Source organism: Nycticebus coucang, chromosome 7, assembly GCF_027406575.1.
Source record: "Nycticebus coucang isolate mNycCou1 chromosome 7, mNycCou1.pri, whole genome shotgun sequence".
Classification (NCBI taxonomy): Eukaryota; Metazoa; Chordata; class Mammalia; order Primates; family Lorisidae; genus Nycticebus; species Nycticebus coucang.
In genome coordinates, this window is record NC_069786.1 from 19,857,223 (window position 1) to 19,873,822 (window position 16,600).

Consider the following 16,600-nt stretch of genomic DNA (forward strand, 5'->3'; position numbering starts at 1 on the left):
TCTTTCTGTTTTTCGAATGTAGGCATCTAAAGCGATGAATTTTCCTCTCAAAACTGCTTTTGCAGTATCCCACAGGTTTTGGTAGCTTGTGTCTTCATTGTTGTTATGCTCAAGGAAGTTAATGAATTCCTGTTTTATTTCTTCCTTCACCCATTTGTTATTCAACAGAAGATTGTTTAGTTTCCATGCCTTTGGGTGGGGTCGAGCATTTTTGTTAGAGTTGAGTTCCACCTTTAGTGCCTTATGGTCTGAGAAGATACAAGGTAAAATTTCAATTCTTTTGATTCTGTTGATATTTGTTTTGTGTCCCAGGATATGATCAATTTTGGAGAATGTTCCATGGGGTGATGAGAAGAATGTATATTCTTTACGTTTGGGATGGAGTGTTCTATACGCGTCTATCAAGCACAGTTGTTCTAGGGTCTCACTTAAGTCTCTTATATCCTTGTTTAATTTCTGTTTAGAGGATCTGTCCAGCTCTGTAAGAGGAGTGTTAAGGTCCCCTGTTATTATGGTATTATCAGATATCATATTGCTCAGACTGAGTAAGGTCTGTTTCAAGAATCTGGGAGCATTTAAATTGGGTGCATAAATATTTAGAATTGAAATGTCTTCTTGTTGTAGTTTTCCCTTGACCAATATAAAGTGACCATCTTTGTCTTTTTTGACTTTAGTTGCTTTAAATCCACATGTATCTGAAAATAAGATTGCAACTCCTCTTTTCTTCTGAATTCCATTTGCCTGAAAAATTGTCTTCCAACCCTTGACTCGGAGCTTTAATTTGTCTTTTGAAGCCAGGTGTGTTTCTTGCAGACAGCAAATGGATGGCTTGTGTTTTTTAATCCAGTCAACCAATCTATGTCTCTTCAGCGGGGAATTCATGCCATTAACATTCATTGAGATAATTGATAAGTGTGGTAGTATTCTATTCGTCTTATTTGGTGAGAGTCCATTGCTTAGTTTTATCTTTTGCATCAGTGTGGAGGTTTGGTTCTGTCCTTTAATTTCTGAGTTCTTACTTTGCTGCTGATCCATTGTGGTGGTCAGCGTGCAGAACAGGTTGAAGTATTTCCTGTAGAGCTGGTCTTGTTGTGGCGAATTTCCTCAATGTTTGTATATCCGTAAATGATTTGATTTCTCCATCAATTTTGAAGCTTAGCTTAGCAGGGTACAGAATTCTGGGCTGGAAATTGTTCTGTTTAAGTAGATTAAAGGTAGATGACCATTGTCTTCTTGCTTGGAAAGTTTCATTAGAGAAGTCTGCGGTCACTCTGATGGATTTGCCCCTGTAGGTCAACTGGCGCTTACTCCTGGCAGCTTGCAGAATCTTTTCTTTTGTCTTGACTTTGGACAGGTTCTTCAGAATATGTCTTGGAGAAGCTCGGTTAGAGTTGAGGTGACCTGGGGTCCGATAGCCCTCTGAAAGCAGTGTGTCAGAATCTTTGGTGATATTTGGGAAATTTTCTTTTATAATATTCTCTAGTATGGCTTCCATTCCTCTGGGGCATTCTTCTTCCCCTTCTGGAATTCCTATAACTCGTATGTTGGAACGCTTCATAAAGTCCCATAATTCTGACAGTGAACGTTCTGCTTTCTCTCTCTTCTTTTCTGCCTCTTTTACTATCTGTGTTATCTCAAGAACTTTGTCTTCTACCTCTGAAATTCTTTCTTCTGCATGGTCTAACCTGTTGCTGATACTTTCCATTGCATCTTTAAGTTCCCTGACTGACTGTTTCATTTCCTTCAGCTCTGCTGTATCCTTTTTATATTCTTCATATCATTCATCTCTGATTTGATTCTGTTTTTGGATTTCCTTTTCGTTATTTTCCACTTTATTAGCAGTTCCTTCATTGTTTCCATCATTTCTTTCATTGTTTTCAACATGTGTATTCTAAATTCCCTTTCTGTCATTCCTAACATTTCTGTATAGGTGGAATCCTCTGCAGTAGCTACCTCATAGTCCCTTGGTGGGGTTGTTCTGGACTGGTTCTTCATGTTGCCTGGAGTTTTCTGCTGATTCTTCCTCATGAGTGATTTCTTTTATCTGTTTCCTTGCCCTAATTTTCCTTTCACTTCCTCTTGCTCTTTAAGTTCTTGTGCCTGTGGACTAAGGGTTACAGGACCAGAAGGGTGAGAAGGTTTAAGAGCAAAAAAGGGATGAAAGAAAGGAGGACCGAGTGATAAGAAAAAAAAAGAGAAATAGAGAAAGGAGAGGGGGTGGGTAAAAGGAATAATGACAAAAAGAAGAGAGGCACAGAAAGAGGGAGACAGAGCAATATAGGTGTACAGTAGGGTACTTTGATACAACCTTAAAAAAAAAAAAACACCTTCTTGGGGTGCCCAGTGGGGTGGTTCCCTTGAGGTCAGCAGCTCTTTGCTAACCTGATCAGACACAGTACCCCACCTCCATCAAGTAGAGAACAAAGACAAAAATGCTATAAATCAAACCAAAACCAGCAAACAGAAAACTTTATGGGATAAAATTTGCTGGAAAAACCAAATAATAGCGGTAGAAACACTAACAAAAATGAAGTTCTAATTATTGAAATAGGCAGCAATGGGAAATTATAATTAAACTAGAAAAATTGAGAAAGAAAAAGGATCTGTATGGAAAAGGTTGAACTTAAAAAACAAAACAACAATCCACAACATCAAAATAAACAAAAAAAAAAACAACCAAACCAAAAAAAAAAAAAAACCACAACCAAAAACAAAGCAGTATGTATATGTTATTGAATATTGTCTGGGCAACACGTGGTCTTCTGGGGTATGAGATGTTAATCACAGTTCTGATACGACTGGAGGCTACTAGTTTCTGAAACCCCAGCAGGTAGACACCCTAAATCTCTCTTCAGCCCACTTAAAAGGCACTTTGAACTTGTTCACTTACTGAGCAGAAGCTTTCTCAGGGTAGTGCTTGTCGCTGGAATCACTGCTGAAGTGGCTATCCACTTACCCTGTGTGTCAAAACTGGTCTCCCTCTGCCCCCGAGGGTTAGGGCTGCAAGGCGGCTCAGACCCCACCCTTAGGCTACTTGGTTGCTGCGTTACCAGCTCCCACCCAATTCCAGCACTGCGACCCTGAGGGCGGAGCTTGCCAGGGCAGATCGCTCACAATGTCTGCCTGTGACCCAGAGCCAAACACTATTAGCTCCGTCTGGCTCAGCGGCTCAGACTGGGGCCCTGGACAACGGCCAAAGTTCTCCGCAATCCCGCCCAGGCTCTCCCCAAGGCAGTTCTGCTGAGTGCCAAGTCCAAAGACACCAAAACAGTTCACAGGTAAGGCCTTTCTGGTTTGCAGTCTCGCTGCTACTGAACTTACAGTTGCGAGCGGGTTTAGACGGATTGAACACACGCGACCACTTGCCGTTTTTCCACTGTTTTAGTCCTCCTCTTGGAGTCCAGAAGTCTCTCGCTGACTCCCTGTATCCTCTCAGGGGTGATGATAGGCAGATCCCACCAGCCAGAGATGCCTGGACTCACGGTGCCCAGATGCAAGGAAGCTGTTACTCGGCTGCCATCTTGCTCCGCCCTTTCCTTAATTCTTAATAGGGTTATGTTAAATAACTAAATAGAGTTATTTTAACTTATTAATTCATGTTGACCAGATTATACTCATGCTAATATTATCTGTGACAGAGACATGTAGTTTTTTTGTCTTTACCAGACATTCAATTTATCTTGGTTTTCATTTACATAACTTATTCCACCAATTTTTAATTTAAAAAGGTGTCACACTATTATGGACACAACATAAGCATGATATTATCTTTTTTCTCAGAGCCATCATATCTGAAGGTCTTGTTCTTGCTGCTTTGTTCTTGCTTGTTTGCTACCTAATGCCAAAATTTTCCATAAATTGGGACAGATTCGTATGGCTTGGTGTCTCCTCCTACGTCATAAGAAATATATTGTGGAGACACCTCACTGTGTATCACTTATAATAGGAAGATGGTAAGATGTGATTTCAGAGAGTATTTGCCTCATATCCATTTTTCATACCATTATCATGCTGTTTGATCATTGTGGACTTGTAGTATAAACTGAAGTCTGGTAAAATAATGCCTCCGGATTTGTTTTTATTTCTAAGAATTGCATTGGTTGTATGGATTTTTCCTGGTTCCATACAAAATGAAAAAATATTTTTCAAGTTCTCCAAAGAATGATGTTGGTATTTTAATGAGGATTGCATTAAATCTGTAGATCACTTTGTGTAGTATAGACATTTTAATGATGTTGATTCTTCCCAGCCAAGAACATAATCTTAACACTATTTCTTTTCTCAGGGTTTCATAATTCTCTCAGTAGAGATATTTTGCCTCCTTTGTTAGATAATTCCAAGGTATTTTATTTCCTTTGAAGCTACTGCAAAGGATATTGTGTCCTTGATTTTCACATTGATTGCTGTTGGCACATATGAAAGCTGCTGATTTGTGGACACTGATTTCATAGTCCAAGATGTTACTCTATTTCTTGATCACGTCTAAGAGTCTTGTGGTGGAGTCTCTGGGGTTTTCTAAGTCTAAGATTATATCAACAACAAAGAGTGAGAGTTTGATCTCCTCTGCCCCCATTTAGATGCCCCTTATATCCTCTTGCTTGCTTGTATCAGCTTGAACTTCCAGCACTGTGTTGAATAGGGGGAAGGGTGCAAATATGGGTTAGACCTTAGCTAACTAATGCAAATAATGTACCATAATCATTTGTACCCTCATATTAATCTGAAAAAAAAAAAAGAGTATTTGTCTCTCTCTCTCTTTTTAAAAAGTATTGTGTCAGGAGAAGCCCTCTCTCACCCCATCACGAGCCTACTTTTAGATGGTCCTTCGCGTGTTTTGTAACTTGGAGAAATCTACTCACTCTTCCTGCTCCTAATAAAGGAATAAAGCAACAGTGATCTGAACACATTTCTGAGCATCTAACTTTCCTGGCTACTCATTATTTGTGAATAACTTAAAGGCAGTAAATTGAACCAGACGTTTTTGTTACTTTTCCCCAATTTTTTTTTTTAATGACAAACTTGTGTTTGGTCCAAATATTTGAGGGCTGTATTTAAAGACTTACTTACAAACCAGGTGGTTTGGCCCTTACTCTGGAATTGCTAGGAATGAAAATATGAGCTTAATTTGGTGGTTGCTAAGGAAAAAGGAAATGGATTAAATTTAACAGGAAAAAGACATAGGAACTCTCATCAAGGCAGCATTCCTCGTCGGCCTCTTCTGGAATGACTGTGGAGTCACGTGTGGAGCTGTCCACTCTTCTGGCCCTCAGCACAAGAGGAATTACGTGTAGTCAGCAGAACTGGTGGAGTGCTCGCTGATGCTGGCACCATGCAAAGGATTGAGAACTCGGTGGGGAGTCAGATTCATAAACAGTCACTGTCTCCCATAGCTCAGCGTCTAAGAAGGTGTCTGGCATTAGTTGAGTATTTTCAATTTAACGTATCATTGCAAAAGAAAAGCAGGATTCTGCAACAATGTATGACGTAAGTGCTAAATGTAAAGGTGGGCTTTACATGTCATTTTCATGGGGGCAGTTCTGCTACCGAGGAGGAACTTAGGAAACTCATGAAAACATTCGCTTTGCCCTTCCACCTGTAACTGGAAATATATAGAGAGAGATTAGACAAAGAACTTTCCAGAAAAAGACAGTGGGAGAAAAATAAATGTTAGAAACCCCACATGTCCCAGTACAGTCCTGCGTGCAGAGAATCATCTCACTTCCTGCGTGACTTTCAAATATCCTCTAGACATTCATGGCGTGTCTATCTAGACATTCATCTGAGCCTGGAACTGAACTCCATTTTACACATAAATGCAAAACATCTTTGCATGATTTTAACTTTGTAGAAAGTAAGTCCACACTTGGGAGGCTGTGGCAAGAGGATTGCTTTAGTCCAAGAGTTTGAGGTTGCTGTGAGCTGTGATGCCCCAGCACTCTAATCTGGGCAATAGAGTCCTCCTTCTCAGAGGCAACTTGCTTTAACTTTTAAGCTTTCTGGACTGTTAGATGCCATAATATTTCTAAGCGACTTAATATATTGCTGTGTATTTTTTTTTTTCTTGTAGGTTTTGCCTGGGGCCGGGTTTGAACCTGCCACCTCTGGCATATGGGGCTGGCGCCCTACCCCTTTGAGCCATAGGCGCTGCCCTATTGCTGTATCTTAATTAAAAAACTTTTGACTTTTTTGAGTTTCTGTAATGATAAAAAGCCCTTCCTTCTCTTAAATCAGGTCTTCCCCAAATCCTCCCTGATGTAGTTACATTGTGGTTTTTAATTCAGTATAAATTGAGGGAAGATTGTATTTTACCTTGTTTGCCATTTTAATGGGAGTTGTTCATCATTTTGAAAATCATAACACTAATGGAAAAGCTGCTAATAGCATTTGAGTCACCAACACAACAAATTTGTGTTGGTCTGCACTTGGGGCTCTTTCATTAGCAGTAATTCTACATATGAAATCATATGTAAGCATGAGATTAGTAATTGTATTATTGAATCTTTTCAAGTGGTCATAACTAGGCATTTACATATTGAAATACTTTTTTTAAAATTTATTTTTTTTACATATACATGTGTTTATTAGGTTTCCATTTTTTGTCTTCACAAAATTAAAAAGGCTTAAAATTTAATAACAATAACAATGTTTAAGATAAGGATTAGAAAAAACCTCATAAAGAACAAACAAACATAAATACATTCAAAAAAGAAATCAGAAAATTGCTGTATCGAAATATTAAGCAATAATAATAATAATGTAAAGAAAGTAACATTTGCATTGTCAAATAAGAGCATGTCTATTATAGAATGCTTTGACTCTGAGATTCAATATGGAGTCATTCAGTTAACTTCTACTTCTCATTTTTTTTAAGTCTCAAAAAATAGACAACTAATATTTATAAAAAACAGTAAAAGATAATTTCAAACAACAGATCGTGCCAAATCTTATAGACAATAGGAAAAGAAGAAATACTTCAAAATCATTCTACTTTCTCTGGATACACCTAATATTAAAATTGGAGAAAATAAATTATTATAAAGGGGAAATTACAAACATATTTCACTAATAAATGAGGATGCAGTATCCTAAACAACATATTAACAAGTTGAATTAGAAATTAATGTTTAAGTAATGTACTTTGGTCAAAATTAATATGTGAGAATTAGTCACTATTTTCTTTTCCATTCCCTCCCTCCCTCCCTCCTTCTCAGTCTGGTCTCCCCTTCGCCCATGCCCCACCAAGTCATTAACTGTCATTAATTGTCCTCATATCAAAATCGAATACATAGGATTCATACTTCTCCATTCCTGTGATTGCTTCACTATGAATAATGTGTTCCACCTCCATCCAGGTTAGTACAAATGCTGCAAAATCTCCATTTTTTTATGGCTGAATAATATGCCATAATATACATATACCACAGCTTACCAATCCATTCCTGGGTTGAAGGACATTTCGGTTGTTTCTACATTTAGCAATTGTAAATTGGGCTGCGATAAACAGCCTTGTACAAGTGTCTTTATAATAAAAGGTTTTTTTTTTTCCTTCTGGACAGATGCCCAGTAATGGGATTGCAGGATCAAATGGAAGGTCTAGGTTGAATTCTTTGAGGTTTCTCAAAACTTCCTTCCAAATATGTAAATGCAGTCCCACCAGCAGTGTAAAAGTGTTCCTTTCTCTCCACATCCACGCCAGCATCTGCAGTTTTGAGATTTTCTGATATAGGCCATTCTTGCTGGGGTTAGGTGATATCTCAGGGTGGTTTTAATTTGCATTTCTCTAATAATTAGGGATGATGAGCATTTTTTCATATGATTGCTGGTCATTCATCTGTCATCTTTAGAGAAGATTCTGTTCATCTTTCTTCCCCATTGATGTATGGGATTGTTGGTTTTTTTCTTGTGGAACAATTGAAGTTCTGTACAGATCCTGGTTTTTAAGCTTTTGTCTGATTCAAAATATGCAAATATCCTTTCCCATTGGGTAGGTTGTCTATTTGCTTTGGTTGTTGTCTCCTTGGCTGTACAGAAGCTTTTCAGTTTAATTAAATCCCATTTGTTTATTATTGCTGTTGTTGCTATTGCCATGGCAGTCTTCCTCATAAAATCTTTCCCCCGGCCAATATCTTCCAGTGTTTTTCCTATTCTTTCTTTGAGGCTTTTTATTATTTCATGCCTTAAATTTAAGTCCTTTATCTGTCTTGAATCAATTTTTGTGACTGGAGAAAGGTATGGGTCCAGTTTCAGTCTTTTACATGTGGATATCCAATTCTCCCATTACCATTTATTGAATAAGGAGTCTTTTCCCCAGTGGACGCTCTTGTTTGGTTTATCAAAGATTAGGTGGCTGTAAGTTGTTGGTTTCATTTCCTGGTTTTCTATTCGATTCCAAATGTCTATGTCTCTATTTTTGTGCCAATACCAGGCTGTCTTGACTACTATGGCCTTATAATATAGCCTAAAATCTGGTATGGTGATACCCCCAGCTTTGTTTTTATTACTAAGAACTGCCTTAGCTATATGGTTTTTTTTTCTGGTTCCACACAAAATGCGAAATTATTTTTTCCAAGTCTTTTTTTTTTTTTTAGTTTTTGTTTTTTCCAAGTCTTGAAAGTAGGATGTTGGTATTTTAATAGGGATGGCATTGAATTGGTAAATTGCTCTGGGAAGTATAGACATTTTGACAATGTTGATTCTTCCCAGCCATGAGCATGGTACGTTCTTCCATTTGTTAATGTCCTCTGTTATTTCCTTCCTTAGGGTTTCATAATTTTCTATGTAGAGGTCCTTCACCTCTTTTGCTAGGTATATCCCTAAATATTTCATTTTCTTTGGGGCTATGGTGAAGGGAGTTGAGTGCTTAATTAGCTTCTCATCTTGACTGTTTTTGGCATATACAAAGGCACCTGACTTGTGGACATTGATTTTATATCCTGAGAAATTACTGTATTTTTTGATGACTTCCAAGAGTCTTGTGGTTGAGTCTTTAGGGTTCTCTAAGTATAAGATCATATCAACAAAAAGGGAGAGTTTGACCTCCTATGCTCCTATTTGGATTCCCTTTATTTCCTTGTCTTGCCTAATTGTATTGGCTAGAACTTCCAGCACTATGTTGAATAGTAATGGTGACAGAGGACAATCTTGTCTGGTTTCAGTTCTAAGAGGAAAAGCTTTCAGTTTTACTCCATTCAGTAAAATATTAGCTGTGGGTTTGTCATAGATAGCTTCGAACAGTTTCAGAAATGTGCCCCCTATGCCTATACTCTTCAGTGTTCTAATTAGAAAAGGATGCTGGATTTTATCAAATGCTTTTTCTGCATCTATTGAGAGGATCATGTAGTCTTTGGTTTTGCTTCTGTTGTTATGGTGAATAATGTTTATAGACTTGCATATATTAAACCAGCCTTACATCCCTGGGATGAAACCTACTTGATCATGATGAATGACTTTTTTGATGATAAGCTGTAATCTATTGGCTAGGATTTTGTTGAGAATTTTTGCATCTATATTCATTAGTGAAATTGGTCTGAAATTCTCTTTTTTAGTTGGGTCTTTTCCTAGTTTTGGTATCAGGGTGATGTTTGCTTCATAGAATGTGCTGGGGAAGATTCCTTCCTCCTCAATTTTTTGAAATAATTTCTGCAGTATAGGAACAAGCTCTTCTTTGAAGGTTTGATAGAATTCTGGTGTGAAGCCATCCGGACCAGGGCATTTTTTTGTTGGAAGATTTTTTATTGTTTCTTTGATCTCAGTGCTTGAAATTGGTCTGTTCAGGAGCTCTATTTCTTCCTGGCTAAGTCTAGGGAGAGGGTGCGATTCCAAATATTGATCCATTTCCTTCACATTGTCGAATTTCTGGGCATAAAGTTTCTGGTAGTATTCAGAGATAATCTCTTGTATCTCTGTGGCATCAGTTATTATTTCCTCTTTATCATTTCTGATTGATGTTACTAGAGATTTTACTTTTTTAGAGAAATACTTTTTTGGTTGGGTGTGGTGGCTCATACCTGTAATCCTAGCACTTTGGGAGGTTGAGGTGGGTGGATTGCTTGAGTTCATGAGTTGGAGACCACATTGAACAAGAATGAGACCCCAAGTCTACTAAAAATGTCTGGGCATTGTGGTGTACACTTGTAGTCCCAGCCACTTGGGAGGCTGAGGCAAGAAGATTGCTTTAGTCCAAGAGTTTGAGGTTGCTGTGAGCTGTGATGCCCCAGCATTCTAGTCTGGGCAACAGAGTGAGACTCTGTTTCAAAAAACAATAAATAAAAGAAAAAGAGATACTTTTTATTATTGATTTCCTTCATTTTATTTCTGCTTTATATTATGGTTTAGGCACTACAGTTATTATTTTTAAAATTGTATATATAGGTTACACGACCAGCAAAGTTAACTTTAGGACAGCAAAGGTGACTTCATAAAATATTTGTTATAAAAAACGAGTTAGGTCTTCTGGAGCTGAGAAGCACAAGTGTATAACAAAGAAATTTCCAGAACAAGGAATGCCTCACTCGAGGGCTGCATGATAAGTTAGGGTTAAATGAGGCAGAGATAGTGGATGAGTGGAGGGGTGGGAGTGAGGTGCAGGGTCTGGGCAACACAGAGAAAGTCAGAAGAGTTCAAGGAACTAAAGCAGAAAGGAGTAGAGTGAGATTGGTAAGGAGAATGGAGGCCAGTGCCTCCCAGTACTGGGAAACTAAGTTAATTTTTTTTTTTTTTTTTTGAGAGAGAGAGTTTCACTACACCCTCGGTAGAGTGCTATGGTGTCACATCTCACAGCAACCTCGAACTCTTGGGCTTAAGTGATTCTCTTGCCTCAGCCTCCCCAGTAGCTGGGACTACAGGCTCCCGCCACAAGGCCTGGCTATTTTTTTTGTTGTTGTTTGGCAGGCCTGGGCCAGGTTTGAATCCGCTAGCCCTGGTGTATATGGCTGGTGTCCTAACAGCTGAGCTACAAGCGCCGAGCCATTAAGTTAGATTTTCATTTAATACTAAAGCCAGTAGAAAGCCATTGAAGGGCAGAGAGTGACGGAATCAGAGTTTCATTTTGAAAAATGCCTTTCTGGGGCAGAGAAAAAACTGGGCAAGGGGGAGCTTAGTGAATATGGGGAAACATCAGTTCCCCCCCCGAAACTCTTATTGAAATTTGATCCCAGTGTGATGGTGTTGAGAGCTGGGACCTAGTGGACGTATTTGGGTCATGCAGGCAGGTCCCTCATGAAGGCTTTGGTGCTGTTCTTGAAGTAGGTATTTCCCACTGTGGCAGGCCTGGTCTGGTTCTCACAGGAATGAATGAATTCTGGTGAGAGTGGGATGTCCCACTAAGTTATGATGCAGCCCCCCCCTCCCAGGGCCATGCCCTGAGCCTCCCAGTCTGCAGAGCAGTGAAGTGAATTATCCAGCCTCAGGTACTCTGCAGCAATGCAAAATGAACTAAAAAGTCCAGGTGAGAAATGATTGGGTCGGAATGAAGATTGCAGTTATGATGAAAGTGAACATATTTGTAAAATTTGGGAGGTAAAAATAGACAAACCACTATTATTTTTGATATTAACTTCTTTGAATTTTTTAATATAGAATTTTGAATTTGGAAATGTTCTATTGAGAATCTTGTCCCACACATACTTTATTTGTTTATTTTTTATTATTAAATCATAATGGTTTTCTTTAGAGGACAGATAGGAAGAGAGTTATGATGAGAAGCATGTGAGTAGGGATGGAGACATTCAGGGTGACGGAAATGCTCTATTTATTTACCTGGTTGGTAGTTACACAGTTGTAGTGTTTGCTTTGCAATTACACATCAAATGGCATCCATATATTTTATGTATTCCTTATGTGTATATTACATTTCAAAATTTTATAAAATAAATAAATAAATAAAAATAGACAAACCTTGTAATGAACTGCTTGTTGGTCAGGGCAGAGGGACAGGATGGCATCAGTGATGAATCACAGCATTTTGGCTCGTGTAATTGAGTGGTGAAGCCATCACTATGTCATGGGGTGCTGGCTGAGGAAGATGACCAGGTCAAGATTACAAGTATGGCCCTTGAATGCTGAGATGGTGATGCTATTGAGACCATAAAGTGGAGGCATTGAGTAGGCAACTGGCACTTAGAAGCAGTATACTGGAAGTCTGACCAGAGATAGAAACATGTGGCTGTTTATATAATTTTAGGGGTAGTCTTGGCTATAATGAGAGGAGAGCCCAGGACAGAGCCTTCAGCAACTTCAACACATAGTGTAGGATGGTGGTTCCTATAGTGTGGTCCCCAGACCAGTGACAGCAGCATCACTTGGGAACTTGTAAAAAATGCAAATTCTTGAGCTCTGCCTCAGACCTGGGGCTGGGGTCCTGTGTTTCAGCAAGACCTTCAGTTGACTCATATTCCTTAAAGCGTGGTAACACTAGTATAACAATGGGAAGAAGTAGCCAGAGAGGATGGAGGAGTAAGAAGAAAATGTGGTCATAAAAGCCAAAGGTAAAATTTTTTTCTAGAATGTATTAGTCTATAGAAAAACCACACTGAGAAATCCCCTGGTCAATTTCGGTATTTGATGGTTGGGCAACATAAAAAACTCTATGTAACTCACCAACTTTACAACTCCAAAGTTTTCTGTGCAACTGGACAGAACTTTTATAATTTCTGAGCAATGGGATTTCAAAATTTGTAATTGGCTGTAACCCTGACATACTAAGTAGTAGGGTAGGGTTTATTATTGGCTACATTATAATCTTGCATATAATTACAAAGAAGGAAAAATAGCAGAAGTGGTGGTGGGCAGGGGGAAGAAGAGTGAAGTAAGTGACCTTCATAGTCTGGACCCAGCTACAAGCAGGTAAGGGAGCAGCCCGGAATGTCTCTCTTGGAGCTCCTGAGAATAAGAACATCCTCTATTAGCTGACCTTAACAGACGTCCTGAGGAGTAGTGATGTCCAGGCCTCACCTGTGCCAATTAAATCAAGATCTCTGGAATTAGGCTGGCTTCCTCATTTTTATTATAAAACACTTCTCAGTTGATTATCATGTTTAGTTAAGACCTGGACACCTTTCAGCAGGTTCTTTGGTGAATCAGGTCCTAGCAATTTGACAGTCCACCCTTCTTGTAGGTTTAGAGGGATCGTTTATTACATCAATTTCACCTGGTTGGGTGGAGCATTCTAACTTTAAGAAACAGGTTATTGAGTAACTCTTTTTCTTTGATGCGGTTCTTGATTAAAATCACTTTTGTAAATCCTAATAAATCCACCACTTTTAGCAATAAATTGACATTTAAAAGATTTGTTTCAGCAGTAATTTATTTACCAATTCTGAGAATAATTAAATTGATTCCTACATATTAAAGGGTCTGGATTATGAGACAATAATTACAGTGCTGTACAAAGACTATGTTTTTGGTTAAAATTATCTAAAGATAGAAATAGGATTATTATTATTCTTTTTTTGAGAAACAGGATTATTTGTGGAACATGTTAAATGTTCATTTTCATTTTTTGAAGTGCAACGAATTGAGAAATTTTTTTTCTTTTGTATAATACTGCATATATAGATATCAAATCAATGCTGGTTGAAATAGATGAACTGTGTACCTTGAAAATGTTGAGTCATGTAGAAAAGATACTATTAATAGTTTGCAAAATTTCGTCTTGGGCCCTGGCTGCCTGATTCACGATCATCTTAATCTTACTTGCAAAGTCCATAATCACCACCAGGGGGCGCTAGAGCCATTTCCAGAGTCTCTTTTGGTGAGTACAAGCAATAAAATATCCCCAGAACAAATAGGAGGGGTGTTTTGGTTCCTATTTAAAGCTTGGATTTCTCCCACAGACATTTTTACCCAAAATGTAGCATCAGCAGCAGCAGAAATGGTTTTGATATACTGAGTTTTACACATTTTTTACTGTACTGTTGAATAATCTTTTATGCATTGACCTCCTTTTGATTGGCTAAGGTTTTATATAAATTTGATATTTGTCAAGGTAAGAAAAATAGGGTTCATTTCTCTTAAATTAAAAGTTGAGTTAGAATATCTGGGAATCTTGAGGTCTCTGCTGAGATCTCATTCTTTGTATCAGACCTATCCCAAAATTTTCTGTAGATCTTTTATTTCAAGAACACTGAGTTATTTTCAAATGAATAATTAATTGTTCAAAGAGAGTATGACTTGTAGCCATAAAATTTTTGTATTAGTCCATTCAGTCTGCTGTAAAAGTACCATAAACTGTGTGGTTTGTAAACAACAGAATTTCTCACAGTTCTGGAGGCTGGAAAGTCTCTATATCATGGTGCTGGAAGATTAGGGATCTGGTGAAGGCCTGCTTCTCCCTGTGTCTTCACATGGTTGGTAGGAGGGCAAACAAACTCCCTCTGTCTCTTTTCTAAGGACACTAATCCCATTCTGATCTAATTTAGCATCTAATCACCTCCATAAGTTCTTAACTCTTAATACCACCACTTTGGGGGGTAAGTTTCAGCATATGAATTTTGGAGGGATTCATATTTAGAATGAATTCTAAACATTTTTAGACCATGTTCATATTTTTATCATTTTGGGCAATTTATTTAAATTTTTAGAGGTCTGTTTTTCATATTCAGATACATGCTACTAGGCATGGCATGCCCTTATTTAACATATTGTTATTTAAATAAACTCTTAGTGGGAGAGATTCATAGAATTTAAAATGAGATATGGGTAGTAAGGCTCTACTATTTTAAAGAAATGAAAGATTATCTGAGTATTCAGCTTATAGTTTGAATCGAGTTCTATAGGTTTAATATTATTTGTTAGAAGTATTATTATTCCCAAGCATTAGGAAAGATTTTATAGTTTTTGAATTCTACATTGACTTAAAAATAAAAGTTGTACCAGCTGAAAATTTTTAAAAACAAATGAATATACTCTAAAAATATCGAATACATTTAAAACTATTCTAGAAAGTTCTTTGACCCTATATTCAAGGGCAAAAAGGATAACCACTTGGCAGGAACTGGCAGGTGAATTGTAAGCATCACAAATGCTTGTGGATAGACATGGATAGGCATGTCCTTCTAGTTACTGTTCACCTTTCAGATTTAATACACACGTGAAATCAGACACTACATTCAGCTCCATTAACAACATAGTTTCCCTCAACTGCACAATTTACTTATTTATTTTTTTTGAGACAGAATCTCACTGTGTCGCCCTCAGTAGAGTGCTGTGGTGTCATAGCTCACATCAACCTCCAACTCTTGGACGTAAGTGCTTCTCTTGCCTCAGCCTCCCAAGTAGCTGGGACTATAGGAGCCAGCCACAAGACTCAGCTATGCACAATTTTTTTAAAAACAAAATGTTTTTGCAACTCAAAGTTTAAATTGCAGAATGTTTAAGGTCCCTGGAGGGATATCTTGTCAGGATTAAGTTCCTGAACTAACCTGACTTTGTTCATGTAACTGGTCACTGGACGTTACTGAGTCAGCATGCCTTTCTGGTTTGTTTGCTGTGTGTTTTGTGTTTAAGATTTTTCTCTTATAAATGCATTTAATGCAATCCTTAAGTAAATGTTCTCCTAAGATCAGCAACTGACTTTACTTGGCTAACATGTCTACTATTTCCAAATCTCAGAAATGTCAAGGGTAAACATATCACCTTAGGATAAATTTAATTGTTTATTTCTAGAGAGAACTTCTGTCATTTGGTGAACTCTAAGACTGTTGAGTTAATAGCAAGGATTGTGTGTGTGTATGTGTTTTTTTTTTTGTGTGTGAGTGTATGTATGTATGTGGCTGTGGATCAGAGATTGGGGTGAAGAGAGGGAGAGTATTTTCTTTACCAGTAACTATGAATATTTATTTGTATAAGTAAATTGAAATGTGCACAAGTCAATCTAATTATTTGCATTTGAAGTTGTGAGTAGGTATGGTTCTTGGACCAATAGATTCTAGAAACATTCCTAACTTGAAAAAATGGAATCTCCACCTAAAATGTAAATTCATTCTCATTCTAATGGTAGAACACTTGCTTACTTATTCAGGGGGTCACTTAACTGCTAATATTCACTTGGTAATCTGGAACCTGGAAAGAAAAATAGATGTTTGATCATCAAAATAGATCACTAAAGGTCCAGAATATGAAGCCCATGGTCCATTATTTCAAGGAAGATCCTCTCCATCTCTATTAGTCTATGGACTCCTGATGACCCATTGTTCTCTGAATCCTGCTGACTTTAATTTCCTGGTCTTTGGAAACCACTGGTGTTCAGGGTAGAGGACAGTGTAGCCCTGCAAGTGATGGGTGACATTGAGTAGGGTCACTATGATACATTTAAATGAAAAGAACTACAGCAATTTTGGATTGTAATTTAGGATCACTGAGCACAGGGGGCAGCAGTTGCTGAGGACATTAGTATACGTTGCCTGTGGTTTCCTGAAGTGATGCCTTAGAATCTCATGGTTGGTTCTAAGTTGTCTCAGGGATACCAGGAGGGTGAGTGAGACTCGGCTGTACACCCGTCTCTCACTGCAACTCTTCTCTGTATCCATTTCGCATGCTAGAATTCTATTATATGTATAAGAGACTTCTGAGCTAAAATGCACATTTGAAAACGAACATTTTA